At 31.3% G+C, this 15,852-nt stretch overlaps 1 protein-coding gene across 2 annotated transcripts in view; it reads right to left on the reverse strand.

The window, feature by feature from the left end:
- LOC145243872 (mitochondrial nicotinamide adenine dinucleotide transporter SLC25A51-like) overlaps positions 1-15,852 on the reverse strand; it is a 104,993-nt gene that overhangs the window by 40,456 nt on the left and 48,685 nt on the right. Inside the window, exon 2 of one of the 2 annotated variants that reach the window (XM_080106943.1) lies at positions 14,478-14,633. The exons of the other annotated variant lie outside the window; for it this stretch is intronic. The gene's annotated coding sequence lies outside the window, so the exon portion shown is untranslated. The remainder of the gene's footprint in view (positions 1-14,477; positions 14,634-15,852) is intronic. 2 annotated transcript variants of the gene reach the window in all.

The following is a 15,852-nucleotide window of genomic DNA, read 5'->3' on the forward strand; positions in this document are numbered from 1 at the left end:
GGACCAAAGAAATAAAGTAGAACCCAAAGGCAATTTTCAACTTTGACCTATCAATAAAGCTGCCATGGCAAAATCTAAAAAGTTAATTGTGTTAGGACAAGATGATTCATCCCCTATTGCTTCAACATCCCATGACAAAAATATTCTTCCACAATCAAAAAATAGCAATGAAACTAATGAAAGTTTTAAGCCAGATTCTAAGAGTATTTACAGCTTGATAAAAATTCTTTGCTATGCAACTGAAATAAATGATATTTCAAATTTAGGTGCAAGTCTTGCAAGTGCTTTTCTACTTGATCTGCAGGCTGTGGTCCTTTTAAAACCACATATTGATTTAAAAGAATGTTTTCTTGGATAAATCTAAAATTGACAAGAAAAAAAAACAAAAAATAATTCCTATCGTAAGGATAATCAAAAAGTTAAAAATACTGTGTGTTGATGGAAAACATGATAAAGACATTTTACAAGGTAATTGTCGATGAAAATGAATACAAAAATCAAAGAAAAGCTAAGGGTCAAGAACAGCATTTGACATTCGTGAAAGAGAGGAGATGTGGAAGTGAGAGTATCTCACACAAAGTGATACCTACTGTTGGAGCAAATCGTGCTGTTCTAGCAGATGAAGTTATCAATGTTTTAGAACAGCATAACAATACAGATATGCCAAAAGCTGTACGTACACACACACACACACACACACACACACACACACACAAACAAATATTGGATGTAAATTAGAACGTTACATCTTTATAGAATAAACTAAATAGGAAAATACATACCATTAGTTGTTCCCTACACCAGAATGAGCTTCATTTTAAGGCATTATTTAAATCCATTAATGGAACTGCATAAAGCCCAACGTCATTCTCTCGTCTACTCAGAAAATTGCGTGGCAACAATTACCATAATTTGCCCCAGTTTGACTTTTTATCAATAAGTAGTCCTCTAGATAGTATTTACTTTAACAGAAAACATTGATCTCACTTGAGACCAAAGACTACTTTTAGAGAATGTTGTTGGGATTTCAAGAGGTAAAGTAGATCCTAAATATTTAGCATGGAGGATTGGACTTTTAAATCAGGAATATGGTTTACTTTGGCTTTTAGATTAATGCATTTATGGACCAGAAAAATTTATTCCTCAGAACTAGCCAATAAAATGCACAACCTGGTTAGATTTATTGTAGAGGTATATGCTGTTAGCTGGTTTGAAATTGAAATAGATAATAAATTTCATAACCAGCAATCATATTTTTAAAATGATCCACTAAATAAAAAAAAAAAAAAAAAAAAACAGCCTTCAAGAATTAAGGAATCGCAATAAAAATATTCAATTTAATGCTTTTGACCTTTTGCCAGAGAATAATTTGTTCTCAACGTTGAAATCAGATGACGTGGAAATGAGAGCAAAAGCTGTCAATAAAATTTTAGCCCTTAAGTAAACATTCATCCAACACTGATCAAATGGTATACATCGATTTATGCGTTCATTATAAATTAGTATTTTAATTTCATTATAAGAAAAATAAAACTGTTCATTTGTTCACGTCAATTTAATAAATTGATTTCCCGTTTTATTTTTCAAGAATGGGGAACCAGTGAAAGAGTTTAAAAAAATTCCGAGAATAAATTTTTAGGCTTCACATTGGACACAATTGACAGACCTTTCTTAAAGTGGAGTTTCGGAGCCAGCATTTACTGAAGGATTATCTGATGATGAACTTTTGGAATTATTGACGAGTGGCGGAAAGTAAAAGTTACTGGATTTGCCTGCACATTCACAAAGTGTGGAAAGGGCCATAAAATTAACATCCAAAACACGGTTTTACTATTTGTCACTGTGCAGAGGGTGATAACTCATTTTCAGTTTTTGTAACGTTAAAAACTTGTTGGTGCTATTAATATTATAAGCTTTGTTACAGTAAAAAAAAAAATAAAAAAAAAAAGTCGCCATAGCTTTAAGTTTCATTCTTGGTTCAGTAAAGAGTTTCATTCTTATTAGTTTAAAGACCAATTTCTTAAAAACCTCATAACATTTATTTTTTAATTAAAAAAAAAAAAAAAATGCCAAACTTTTTTTTTTTTTTTTTTTTTTTTTTAAATGTTTTCATCTATTGAAAATATCGTGGGTTTGTTATTTCTCTTAATAGTCATGTAAAGACTACATTTTGTATTATTAATTTTATCAACTTTGTTACATTAAAAAAAAAAAAAAAAATTCAGCTTTTTTTTAATGTTTTGGATTAAAAAAAAAAAAATATAGCGTCCTAAATTACGAGATGAAAAAAAATGAATCTCTTAGCAAATGAGAGTTGTCTCCCTCTGCATAGTGACAAATAGTAAAACAGCGTCCTAAAGCCTGCCAATCAGTCTATGGACTCGAAGCAAGACAGACATACTTGCTAAAGTTTTATGCTGTGAAATGAGGCCATTTTTTGCTTCAAAAGGTTTATAATAGAGAGAATTTTGATATGAAGAAAAAATAGTTATATTTTCTACTTTGCAATTGTTTAGTGTTTTTGCAGAAACGTGGAGAACTCATTAATAGTAAAAAATGTGTGCAGTATTTAATGCACAAACTTTTTACAAACAGAATTAAAACGTTTTTTTCATTGATAACAGAAAATTCCATTCTTTTAACAGCTATAACACGAAGTAAAATTCAGTGGTTCAGAAATTTTGTTGGGGGGGGGATTATAAATCTTTTAATATTTAGCATATCAGTTATTCTATAATTCATTTAACTGAATACATTCCTTGTTAGGACTGAAACTGCAAAATACTAAATTTCACATAAATCTTAAGACAAGGATTTTTCCGTACATCAACGTAGATGATTAAAATGAAATTGTCATCTAACGGTTTGTGTTAGAAACCTATTTTTTTTTATATTTGTACTCCCCATATATTTGTACAACTTTTTACATTTTCAAAAAAAAAAAAAAAAAAAAAAACCCCTGAAAATCGACCTACTCTACAGCACAGTAGAACATGTTAGTCAGAAGTTTAGCATTAACTAAGTATGATAATGATGCTAAAGTGATAAGATTTAATTTAGACATCAATTTCTAAAAGCCATCCCACACATGCCAGCATGCAAACCAAATATTCAACTAATGATAAATTAGTTATATGCTATCTATATCTCTACTATTATATAAAAGTCACTTTTGTGTGTGTGTGTGTGTGTGTGTGTTCATATTCCTTTCTTATAGGAACCTAATCATAAGCCTCTTTTACAAATTTCACACAAAGGTAATTTATATGCCTGGCAGTGTTCTTAGATATGTTTTGTACAGAAATTCATCCAATAAGTATCCAAAATTGAAAAAAAAAAATCAAATTTTTAAAATAGTCTTTCTTATTAGATGAAAAATAATTTTTACAAGGGAATATTTTACATTGCACTGACAAAGGAGATAATGTCTTAAATCGTTTCTTAAAAAAGAAAAAAAAAACCCAAATTACTGACATCTGGAGTTATAGCTTAATTTAGCGGTAGAGAATTCAACTACAGATCAAATGATCCCTTGTTCAAGCCCAGGTTTGCATCACCATTTTATTTTAAATTTTTTTTATTAAGGAGTTCAATTTACGATAAAAGAGGTGCCATTTAAAATCGCTGCAAATCATTTCTTTGTTTGCATATTTTAAAACTAAACATTAATCAGAAGTGACTTTTGCAGATCATTCATCTTCACACCCAAATATCAGCTGATGTTAGCATTACAAGCATATGCTGTATTTTCGTGGACATCAGCAATATTACATATCTAATGTGCTTCAACAAGTCATATTGTTTTTATTTGTGGGTCAATTTTTAAATGAATTACATTGATGGAAAGAAAATAAAATAAGCATTCCAATGGTTGGAATTTATTTTTCTTTTATGCATTCAATGTCTTTATGCTCCAAGTTAAAAATGGAAAAAAAAAAAAAAAAAAAAAAAAAAAGGTAAAAAATGACAGCAAAAAGGGAAACTTTTCAATTTTTACATTTCATACATTACATTTGGATACACTCACGTGGAGGTCAAATTAGATTTGATATGGCTGAAATTTTACAGACTAAATAAGCATAAAAGTCCATCTCTACTGGACTTTGATCTATATTTTTACGACCACAGGAAGCAAAGTTACAACTGAGCAAAGTTGAAAAATATTTCAAAATTGATGAGAAATCGGCATATATCATCCATTTTCATATAAATAATAGTTCCAGAATTATTTTCATGTATAATATGTAAATATTTGATAATTATTAATTGTTCGGAAATTTCTTTAAAATGTAATCTTTTATAGAAATTAAAATCCGCTTAAAGGGAAAATGGCTCGCTATGCACTAATGCGAATGCGCTGACCAGCCTACAGTCAGCGCATTAACGAGTTTCGTTTGTACTCTATAAAAAATAGAAAACATTTTTTTCTGCTTTCAAAACAAAAGCAGAAAAAAAAAAGTTTCATTCTTTATTCTGAGTTTGTCAATTTAAAAAAATTATTTTTAAGTTTTTCAAATTTGATTTCCAAACAATACTATTTAGTTGTTTTTAACGCTTTTAGTACACATGTACTAAAAGTGTTAAAGAAAAAACAACAAAATGTACTTAGTACATGCGTTTCGTTTCTGTATTTACAACTTCGTACTTAAAGGTAGAATTGTGTTTTTTTAGTGGTAAACAAAAAACAAACAAAAAGGTACTTGTGCACTTATGCTATCATGCTGAAACAATGTTATTTAGAAATCCATTTTTAATATGGGAAAGGAAGGGTGTTTTGTTAACTATTCTGTACTTTCACATAATTAAATAAATTCAAGTTTTACAATATATTTTATTTTTAACTCATTGTCAAGACCATTTTTTTGAATCTGTAAAACAAACTTTTTTTTTTTTAACTGAGGATATCTAAATAATAATAATTAGGCGGTTCGATAAATAATTTCATTGAGATGCATTTGTAAATTTTTAACCTTGTTACCACCTTAACATTTTTCTTTAAAATGACTACCCTTTAAGGTTTTCGCGTATGCTGAAAATGAATATCGCATTTAAATTTTCCGCAAATAAGTAGCTTTCCGGATAAGCAGTGTCATTTCTTATGTTACTGCTGGTGGCCATCTTGGTACGTGTGTTTGTGCATAGTTTCTTGGGGTTACGTTTGCGTGCTCGTTCGTACAAAGATGGCCACCAGCGATAACATAAGAAATGACATTGCTTAATATCCGGAAAACTTATTTGCAAAAAATTTATATGCAATATTCGTTTTCAGCATACCCTAAAACCTATAAAAGATAATGATTTTAAATGTTAAGGGAGAAACAAGACAAAAAAAAAAAAAAAAAAAAAAAAAAAAAAAAAAAAAAAAAAAAAAAAAATCACCATTTTATTTCTTTATTTACATAGTTGAATTTTCAATAAAACAGAATAGAAATGACAAAAATTACCATCAACTGGTGAATATATAGTTGTTGTTTATCAGGATTCCTGGTATTCTGGTACTGTGAAAGCTACATTAAGGATTCATGTAGAGTATGATCTATGGTTGCATCTCAGAAAATAGGGGGATATTTTGGGCCAGATAGAGAGAATTTACAAAATTGAAAATTGGACTTGTCCCAAAATGCATAAGTTCTGGTCGACTATGGGAATTTCCATCTTTTACAGAAATTCAAAATCTATATGAAAAAATTTCTTTGGTTTATTTCTGAGATTAATTCATATCTACAATTTTTTTTTTTTTTTTTTGAGGAGAGTAGTAAATACCGGCCATGAATGCTCTTTAGGCATTCAATGGCTACACCCAAGATTAATCTCTCCTTTGGTGAGGAGGCAGGAAAATGCCTATTCTCAATAAAGCTATATTTAAATACCACTATAATACTTAGTTTTGTTCATGAATAGACACCCACTGTATGATACCATGCGCCAGTTTAAAAAAAATTGAAATGTGTACATCTGAATTTATAATTCATGGCTTATGGTAAAGAGATACATCAGATTTGACTGCATAATCATAAAGAGCACACAATCTTACATAAGAATGCCAAGTTTCATGAGAATAGCTTGAAAAAAAAAATAAATGGTGACAAAATTACCGAATTTCTTGTCCGTAATTTAGCCCACTATTTCTTAAGAAAAATGTCCACAAAAGCCTAAATTTTGGCACTTAAAATTGAACTACTGACGGTATTTGCATAATTTAAACGGTTTTAAACATCTTTTACATAGCTCTTTTCATACAAGTTTATAAAATAACAATTACCTAAAAAGGAAAAAAAAAAAAAAAAAAAAAAAAAAATCAACTTGTAATGCTACTAATGTGATATTGTAAACAAACAGACAAAATTTCATGAATGACTTTTTTTTTTGCAAATTAGTCCAGACAAATTATTCCTCGTAATATATAATAATCAATAGAGGATTGGTTCTGTAATAATACATACACAATCTGCATAAATTAAAATGTGTTTAAGCGTGTTGTACATCCGGACAACTCCGAGTGTCCAGCTAGTCTATCTTAAAAACAAGAAAGATTTTGTTCTCCTCACAAAGACAGATTAAACACAAACGCAGATGGCCAAGATAGTTTACAAAGACGAATCAAATAACCATAGGCCACCACTCCTCACCCGTCTGCATTTATCCTCCTATTGTAGGGTGTCAGCTTAAACCTTAAGCAAAACAAATGCTACAAAATATCAAAGGTCAAAATAAAAGATTTAAAAAAAAGAATAAAATCAAGTAAAAATAAAATTTACGAATTCACATACAGAAAAAAAATAACCATGGAATGAAATCCAGGTTTGAAACGTACATGTGGGTGTAAAAGACAATATCAAAATTGTAAATGTTGCCTCTTCAATTAAGTAGCACATTCTTGTCTCCCCACAAGGACAAAGTTAGACACAAAGTTGGTTTTAACGTGGGGAAAATCTGGCTTTCTAAGTTGGGTGCTTTTGATAGGAAGACAAATAACCTGGATGGTCCTGTCAACTCTTTTGAACGACTGTCTCAAATAATAGGTAATAACCCCCGACCTCTAGAAGGAGATAATACCCGAGAAGAGGACATGACTCTGAACAGATACTACACTTTGATCCTAATCTGGATAAAAAATACATACAAGAAATCATTTAAAAGATGGAATAGTTGGTAAATATAATAAACAAATGGTTCATAATCAGTAGACATCCATTGCAACATTAAGGATGAATAGTTTTAATTTTTTTTTTTTTTTTTAATAAGCACCAACACAAATTTTTATCACCATCTTTGGTTTAATGTCTGTTTTACATACTAGCACGTGTTTAGAAACTGACTTCTAAACTACTAACCTATCTCTAGCCAGATCTTTATTCCTCTAAAGTCTATCCTAATCTTTCATGTTTATTGTGGACTTCATCAGTAAACTGGCCTTGCTACCTCAATTCTTCTACATCTAAACCAAGAATTCTCATCTATTCTTTCAATGTGGCCATACCATTGAAGTCTCCTGTTCTGTAAAAAAAAAAAAGAGATCGGATATGTTTTTTTAATGTAAATACTAAAATAACATTTACGAAAATGATAAATATTGCTTGAAAGCTTAATTTAAAAATATCTGATCAACTTTTTTTTTTTTTTTTTATTCAAAAGTACAAAAAAAATTTCCTTTCATACAAGATGAAATGTTTTGCTTTTGTAGATAAACTTTTAATAGAAATTAAAGTTCTTTTAATATTTTTAAAACTAAAATTTTAAAAGTTCAAGCTTAAGTGGTGTGAAACATGAGGTAATTGTAGGTAAAGAGAGGTATATCAAAATTGATATTTAGAAATAAATATTTCTAAATATCAAAATTGATATACCTCCCCTTAAAAAATAAAAATCTAATTCATTGCATATTTTAATTATTCCTTTATATTTTTTGAAAATATGTTACATTTCTATTGACAAAATATTTTCTTGAAGACAGAACATATTTGTATATTTTCCACCCCACAAAGACGAAAAATCCATCAATCCAATTTCAATTATTGTCAGGAAAGTAGCAACGATCATTGTGAAATCCAATCGCATTTTAGGGTAACAAAAAGAAAAAAAAAAATTAAGCAGGTAGATAGAAATGTAATTTTTTTATGCTTTTGGTAACAGTTATTTGTGGACTCCTCCCCCACTTATTTTTTCTGTTAGAAATTATTAACAATAACCGTTTTTCTTTTCTAATAAATCAAATTAAGATTACGGAGGTGCTGATATTTTGGTCTAATTTTATTTAGGACTAGCAAGGCTACTTGGCGTTGCTTGACTGCACAGATAACAAAATAGAATAAAAAAAAAAGTATATCTTTCGTGACATAATACTCCTCAGACACATGAGTAAAACTTCTAATTTTAGGAAATATTAGGAAATCAACCCCCCCCCCCAATAAACGGTAATCAAATTTTAAGAAAAGCAATCCAGTATATTATTATTATTATTCAATTCTTTTTCTTTGATTGCACATTCAAAGTGAGGTGCACCATTTCCTTATGCGTGTGTGAGTGCGCGGGGGGGGGGGGGACAGTAATTGCAATAAATTACTGTTTTTCTTGACACAGAATAACGCTTATTTAGAATTTAAAAAAATGCTGTGAGAAAAATCTGAATTTATTAAATAATGAATTCAAAAAACTACTGGATTGTTGTCTATAAAATTTAGTTACTAGCTTTTTCCCCATAAAAAGTATTTTCTAAAACATTTAGTGGGCAGTGTTTATAAATAAAGCAGTAGATGTGTGTGTGTGTGTGTGTAAATATTTAACTGATAAATTTTTAAACTACTGGTGACTTTTAATGCAAGTAAGACTAAGCTGCTCTCCTTTAACAATTACAAGAAGCCTCTCCAACCACTGATATCCATGACAAATAACATCCTATCTGAGAATTCTTCCTTCAAACTTTTCGGCTTAACATTCACAGGAAATATGAACTGGAACAAATACATTGATGACATTGCGAAGGCTGCTGCAAAGAAGGTGGGCTCCCTACTATCAAGCTACTCATGTGGCGTGACCACCTCTGGGAGCGGTAGAGCTCTCCATTGAGGGGAGATTAAGACTCCTGAAACACTGGGGAAGGCCGGGCAACTATGCTTGTATTAATTGTTAGGCCTTTTTGTGTGCCCAGGCAGCAACGGCCAACCTTGCTGAAGGGAAGAGTTGTTATGAATTTTATTATGTTTGTGAAACCGACATATAAATTTTATTGTTTGTTGGAAAATGGACAATTCGATGTCGGTTTGAAATCATAACGAACATGATTTCGGTTCTGATGCCAGACAAAGGGTCACATTGGTCAACCTCCTTGTTCGTGAGAACTGAAAACCGCGAGTGTTTGCAGAATCACCAGCACGTATGCGGGAATTCCTCTGGGATGACGTACTGATTGGTGATTGGTCTGGGGAGAGACCATACCTACCCTATCACCTCCCAATATAAGTGAATACCCACGCCAAAATCAGTCAGTTGGAGAGTTGAAGCTAGCTCTTGAGATAACCTAACACTAATCAAAGAGTCGTCACACCCCTTCCCCTCTGTCACCACCACAAAACACGGAGAATAAGATTCAATAGTGTGTTTTGTAAGAAATCAACATTGTATATAAGGTTATATTACATTTTGTAAATTTGAGTTGAATTAACTCATCAAATAGAGATATCTGAGTTTGTCTTTCTTTAGGTGCATGAAACTATTCACTTCTAGCGTGATACGACATATCAACCCGAAGGTGAAATCGATGCTGAAACCGACCAACCAGACCCCGCTGCGCCGAGAGAACTCACGGAGAATTCCCTGTGAAAGGCGATCATGATGCATGTGTGAGGGTTCACACCTGTTACCAGGAACCCGTAAAGGTCACATTTGGTGACCTGGAATAAGAGCCTGTTCACACGCACACCTGAGAGTATCCTGTACCTCTACAAGGCCATCATTTACCCATGCATGGAGTATTGTTGCCACATCTGGGCTGGTGCATCTACCACTAGTCTGTCCATCTTGGATAGGGTCCAAAAAAAGGGTCTCTAATCTAATAGGTCCCACTTTATCCAAATAACCTCCAACCCCGGTCCATCGCCGCAATGTTGCATCTCTGTGCCCATTTTACAAATATTTTAATGGAATGTAATCTGATGAACTCATTGCACTTGTGCCCCCCCCCTCCCGACAAACATGCTTAGTAACAAAATCACACCCCTTCACTGTCGAGGTCCCTAAATGCCAGAAAGCTTTCTACTCAAATAGCTTCTTCCCTAAAACAGCTAGACTTTGGAATTCCCTTCCTGTCACTTGTTTCCCTGACTGTACTGATATGCAAAAGTTTAAATGTAACAAATAAACATTTTATTAATCTTTCCTAGGCATGATCCCAATCAGTAGCCCTTTACGTCTAAGTGGCGATATGATTTGTTTGGGGTGAAGGTGAGAAATAAAATATGCTTTTAGTTGGTCTCGGGAAACCATCACTTCCAAGCATTAACTTTTTTTTTTTTTTTTTTTTTTTTTTAGGACGTTGGACGAAGGACGTTAGTAGAAGGTCCCTGGTACAAATGCAGATCAATCATCGGACATGTTGCATACAGTATAGACAACAAAACGAAAAAGTGGTAAAAAACAAAAAAAAAAAAACAAAAAAAAAAAAAACAAACATACATGTTACCAAAGGCAAAATAAGTTACTCTCCTACCAACCTGGATATTTTTTTGTTCGTTTGTTTTAATTTATTTTAAAGCGTGCATTTAGTTTGAAAGAAATACTGGCGTCTTAAGTTATTACAAGAAAAATGGTTGACATTTACGGTCATCTGGAGAGTCTCCATAATCGCCCCCCCCCCTCCAAATAATATTGTTAGAACATTTTCGCATGATTGTTGACATTTATTTGATGGGCTAGGGCTAGTGCACTTACTGATCCGCGCTATTTTTTAAAATCGTATTTCCAAGTTTAAAGTTTTATGATATGTTTTTGTATTCAATTGTAAGATTAAAGTACAGAATAGGTACAAAACACCCTCCCCCCATGTTAATGACTTTAAATAAAATTATTTTAGCACGGCTCAATAAGTGCGCTAGTACCGATGGGCTAGGTGTATCAGAATTTTTGACACCCCTAACACGAAACTGCGAATAAAATATAAAAATCTAGTAATTTCTGTTAAAAGTGGGTTATTTATTTTCTTTATGGATTATACTTCCAAAATAAACTATTAAAGTTGTTTTAAAAGTAATTTTTTTTTTTTTAAAAACAGTAATGAATTTTCCGAACTCAATATTTTTCAATTTTTAAACTTTAAAAATCTATCCAAATTTTTCTATTGATTCTATTTTTACGATATTTTCAGGGTCAATGTGAAATTTTATGTTCTTTCCAATAAACCGAATATAATATTTTAGACAAACGTTTTTTTTTTTTAAATTCACCCCCCCCATTTTCAAGTTTCTATTAAAAAGTAAATAATTTACTCACAAATTGAAGAGAAAAGGTCAATAAATAATATATTCAAATTTAAAAAAAAAAAAAAAAAAAAAAAATACGTAGTGTTTTTTAGAATTTTACCTCTAAAGTTTGAAGTTTAAAACCTTTTTTTTTTTTTTTTAAACCATGTTATTTGTTTTTTCTTTTAATGGAACCTTTGTCCTTGCTCCTTTAATTGAAAAAAAAAAAAAAAAAATTAGGGCTTGAATTACATTTTTCGAGGAGTTATAAGCTTGGAAAGACAGGGGGGTCGAATAATTCACGCCTCCCATTTTGAAATGTCTATTAAAAAGTAAATAATTTATGTACCAAAGTCTTATATATCACAAATTGAAGAGAAAAGGTCAATAAATATATTTAAATTTAAAGCAAAATAAAAAAAACTGTTTTAGAAATTTACCTTTAAAGTCCGAAAAAAAAAAAAAAAAAAAAAATTTTTTTTTTTTTTTTTTAATGAAACCTTGGTCCTTGCTCCTTTAATTGAAAAAAAAAAATTAGGGCTTGCATTTACATTTTTCGAGGAGTTATAAGCTTGGAAAGATGGGGTGGAATTATTCACTATTTTCACGAAATTTCTGACACACCTACCGATGGGCTATCTTACCTTTGCCAACATTGTTTGTTGCATATTTGTTTTTTTTTTTTTTTGACTACTGTAAAATGCCACAATACGAAATTTGCCGAGACAAACAGACGATAAATTGTGGAAATAAATATTTGGAAAACCAGATTTGATTTGTACGCGTTTTCGAATAAAGAACATCGTACACCTTTTCTTTTCTTCTTCCTAAAGCTTATTCTAGTATTTCGTAAATATGCTTAATAGCATTTATCGACTTCAGTCTTCTTCCATTTCTCCACTCCGAAAAGCACCGGAACTTGATGGCAATTTAAATTTTGTTCAGTTTCAAATTTGGTACATTTTTACATTACGTCTAACTCATCGTTCACATTCGACATGTAAACTTATAGGTTTTGGGGTATGCTGACAAGGTTAGGCGTGTATTCCGAAAGCCGTTCTTAACATGGGGAGGTTGGGGTGTTTATTCATTGTAAGCATACTCGGAAACCTATAAGTCGACATTTCTAATGTGAACGGTGAGTTGGACTTGAGTAAAAAAAAAATTTTTTTTAAATACCAAATTGAATGTTTTTCAATTTTATTGCGGACTATTATCACCATCTTTTATTAATTGTTTCACGACGTTTCGGCCAACTATTTCTCTGGCCTTCGTGAAACAACTAATAAAAGATGAGGATAATAGTCCGCAATAAAAATTAATAAATAATACTCATCTCAATGAATTCCAATTAAAATATTGAATGTTTTTCATATATATATATATATATATATATATATATATCTTGCGTTTTTTTTTATACACAAAAAGTGCGATTGTTGAATATTATTCTTCCGATTACTTTCGTATTTTGGGGGCACACACAAAATAAAAAACGGAACTAAATTTAAATTTCCGTCCCATATTTACAAAACCCTAAAACACACTCCGCAAGTTTGCAAGTTTTACCCTTTTCCCCCGACCAATTTAATAAAAATATACCATACAAAAAAAAAAATAAAATAAAAAAAATAAAAAATGAACTATCTAAAAACGGAAAAAAAAAAAAAACAGCATGGTTCGTATTCTGCATAAGCACACGCACGCACAGATACCAACGAAACATTATTACCCTCTTCTAAACAGTCAAAACAAAACATTCGGGTAGCTACGTACGTCACGACTAGGAATTCTCCATAACTATCGAAATTCTTAGATGACTATTTCTACACAAGCACCGGCGTCCCCACCGAGGAATTGCAATGGGTGCAGTGGCAGTGCTGCACTCTTGGCAAATTTTGCACAACCACGGCCCAACCACGGGGGGGGGGGGGCATCTCACGTTAACTTGGGAGTGGGGCTGGGGCGGCAGGTAAATAGATGTATACAGTTAGAGTACAAAGTTCAGAATTATTCAAAGCAATAGCAACAAGAAAAAACAAACAAACAAAAAAAAAAACTTGATAGTTGAATAGGAAAAAAAATTTGAAAAATAAGATTCAATGTACCTGCGCACCAGACGCACCACACTTACTGCGCTGAAAGCCATTCTTAATATTGGGGAGAGAGGGCGTTTTATATTAGGTTGGTGCAAAAAAAAAAAAAAAAAAAATGTCTTAATTTGGACGTCAAAAAACATTGTGCCAACCTAATAACTATTCTGTACTTTCATCTAACAATTTAATAAACAACAATATCGTAAAAATTGAATTTCACTTGAAAATACCAAAAAAATTTTTAAAAATAGCGCGGCAACACAAATATATCTGGTGCTTTTGTGTTACCACGTATTTTTTTTTTTATGTAATTCTACCAATAAAAGAATAATGTAATAAATGCCCCCCCCTTTTTTTTTTTTTTTTTTTTTTTTTTTTTTAGAGACATCAATTTATTTAAAATGTAACCTTTCAGATAACTTTAATCTTTAAGTGGATTTCTTTATATATAGAGGGCGGAAATTAAAATTCTTTATTTGAAAATCTCATGAAAATGTCGGTTATAAAATTGAATCAAATTTGTATCTTTTTTTTTTAAAAATAGTTGACTCCAAAAGTTCGCAATATAAAAGTTCAGGTAAACATTCAATAAATGGAGGAGGAATGAAATTGTTTTCCTTTAGCATATTATTTTAAATTAATTTCGAGATAAAAAAAATGAATAAAATTCAAGCAAATGAATTAAGGTAATTATACTTCACAAATGTCTAGATGAGAATATTTCAAGCAGAATGGACAAAAACAACGACATAAAGGTTAAAAGGAAGATCTTTTGACTTCACCAGAAGGACATTTCGAAAAGTGGGATGTCAAAGACTTGTGATTCGAAACACGTTTCTTTCGTTTGGGACGAACACTTAAGAAAGGTCAAAAAGACAGTCACTACAGCAAAAAGAGAATCCAAAGCAAATCAAGTTCACGAACTCACCTGAAATTGTGTTTACTTTTGAAAAGTCACGCGTCGACGATTTCTTCACATCGGAAATTTGTTGAGCGATATTTAAAGTTAAGTTGAAGGTGTCTGCCATGTTTGTTTCTAAAGGGAGATCACTCCAAGCAAAAAAATAGTTCTAATTATCTCCCCCTGAAAAAAAAGTAAAAAAAAAAAAAAGAGAATCAATTCGAAATAACTTCGTTCGGATCCCGCTAATGAAGGATAACTGGAAGTATTCTTTCAGGCATTGCGCCCTCCTTGTAGAGAGGGGTTGAGTTTAATGTCTGTCGCTGAAACTTCACTAATTGCGATGTGCTACCAAGAGAAGTAATGGGGATCCCGACCCATGTAACTATAAACATTAGCTCAAAAATTGTATCTTTAAAAAAAAAAGATTATGACATGCTGAACGTATTAGCATTAAAATCAGTTTAGTATTACGTATGAATGAGAAAAAAAAATGTTTAAATTAGCCAACAGTTTTGTGGTGCGGCTCCTACCTTCAGACAATGTAATTTGACGATGTAGTGTCTTTGGCTATTATCAAGAACCATGCCAATATTTTTTTTATCTATAAAAGTTACGTTAAGGGAAAGGAAGAAAAATGAAACATTAAACGGACAGGCATATAAAAATGGAAATGAATGAAAAACTGAGGAATATTAAGGTCACCAGCTAGCAAGTGCTAATTAAACATGAAGAGTATTTTGCAAATGAAAAATCAAGAAAACTAGGATTAAATAACAAAACATATAACTATAAATTTACAAATTTTGGAGAAGAAATGGCCATTTGTTAAAGTTTATATAACTCGTGTTTTTGATATTTATCTTAAGTGTTTATTACAGTGGAGACGATGAATCGGAATCGGGAACCAAAAAAACTTTTGGAAATATAGGAATCATAAAAATTTCTGTCTTTTTTTTCCAATGCCCAAAACGATTCTTGTTATTGTTTTTTTTATTTATTTGTTTTTATTTAAATATCTAATTTTCCACGACTTGTATTAATGATAAAATTATAACTTTAAAGAACTGTAGATCACACCCCAAAGTGTATTTTTACATTTGAGAAAAGATATGGACATATTACGTAGGTTTTGCAGTAACCAGCCCCTCCCCCCTCCACACACACACACACACACACACACACACACACACACCAAAAAACACTCTATATTTAGAAATTTAGAAAGAATTGGAATCAGTAATTGTATCGGAATCAGGAATTTAGAATAGAATTGGTAATTGTATTGGAATCGTGAAAAAAAACTTTGAATCGTCCTATCACTAGTATTTATCTTTAGTGTAAGTCATTTGTTACCTGACTGGTATTAAGACAATATCTCAAGGTTTTGATCCTCTTCTGT

This window comes from Euprymna scolopes, chromosome 22 (assembly GCF_053919585.1).
Source record: "Euprymna scolopes isolate OS-2025 chromosome 22, ASM5391958v1, whole genome shotgun sequence".
Classification (NCBI taxonomy): Eukaryota; Metazoa; Mollusca; class Cephalopoda; order Sepiida; family Sepiolidae; genus Euprymna; species Euprymna scolopes.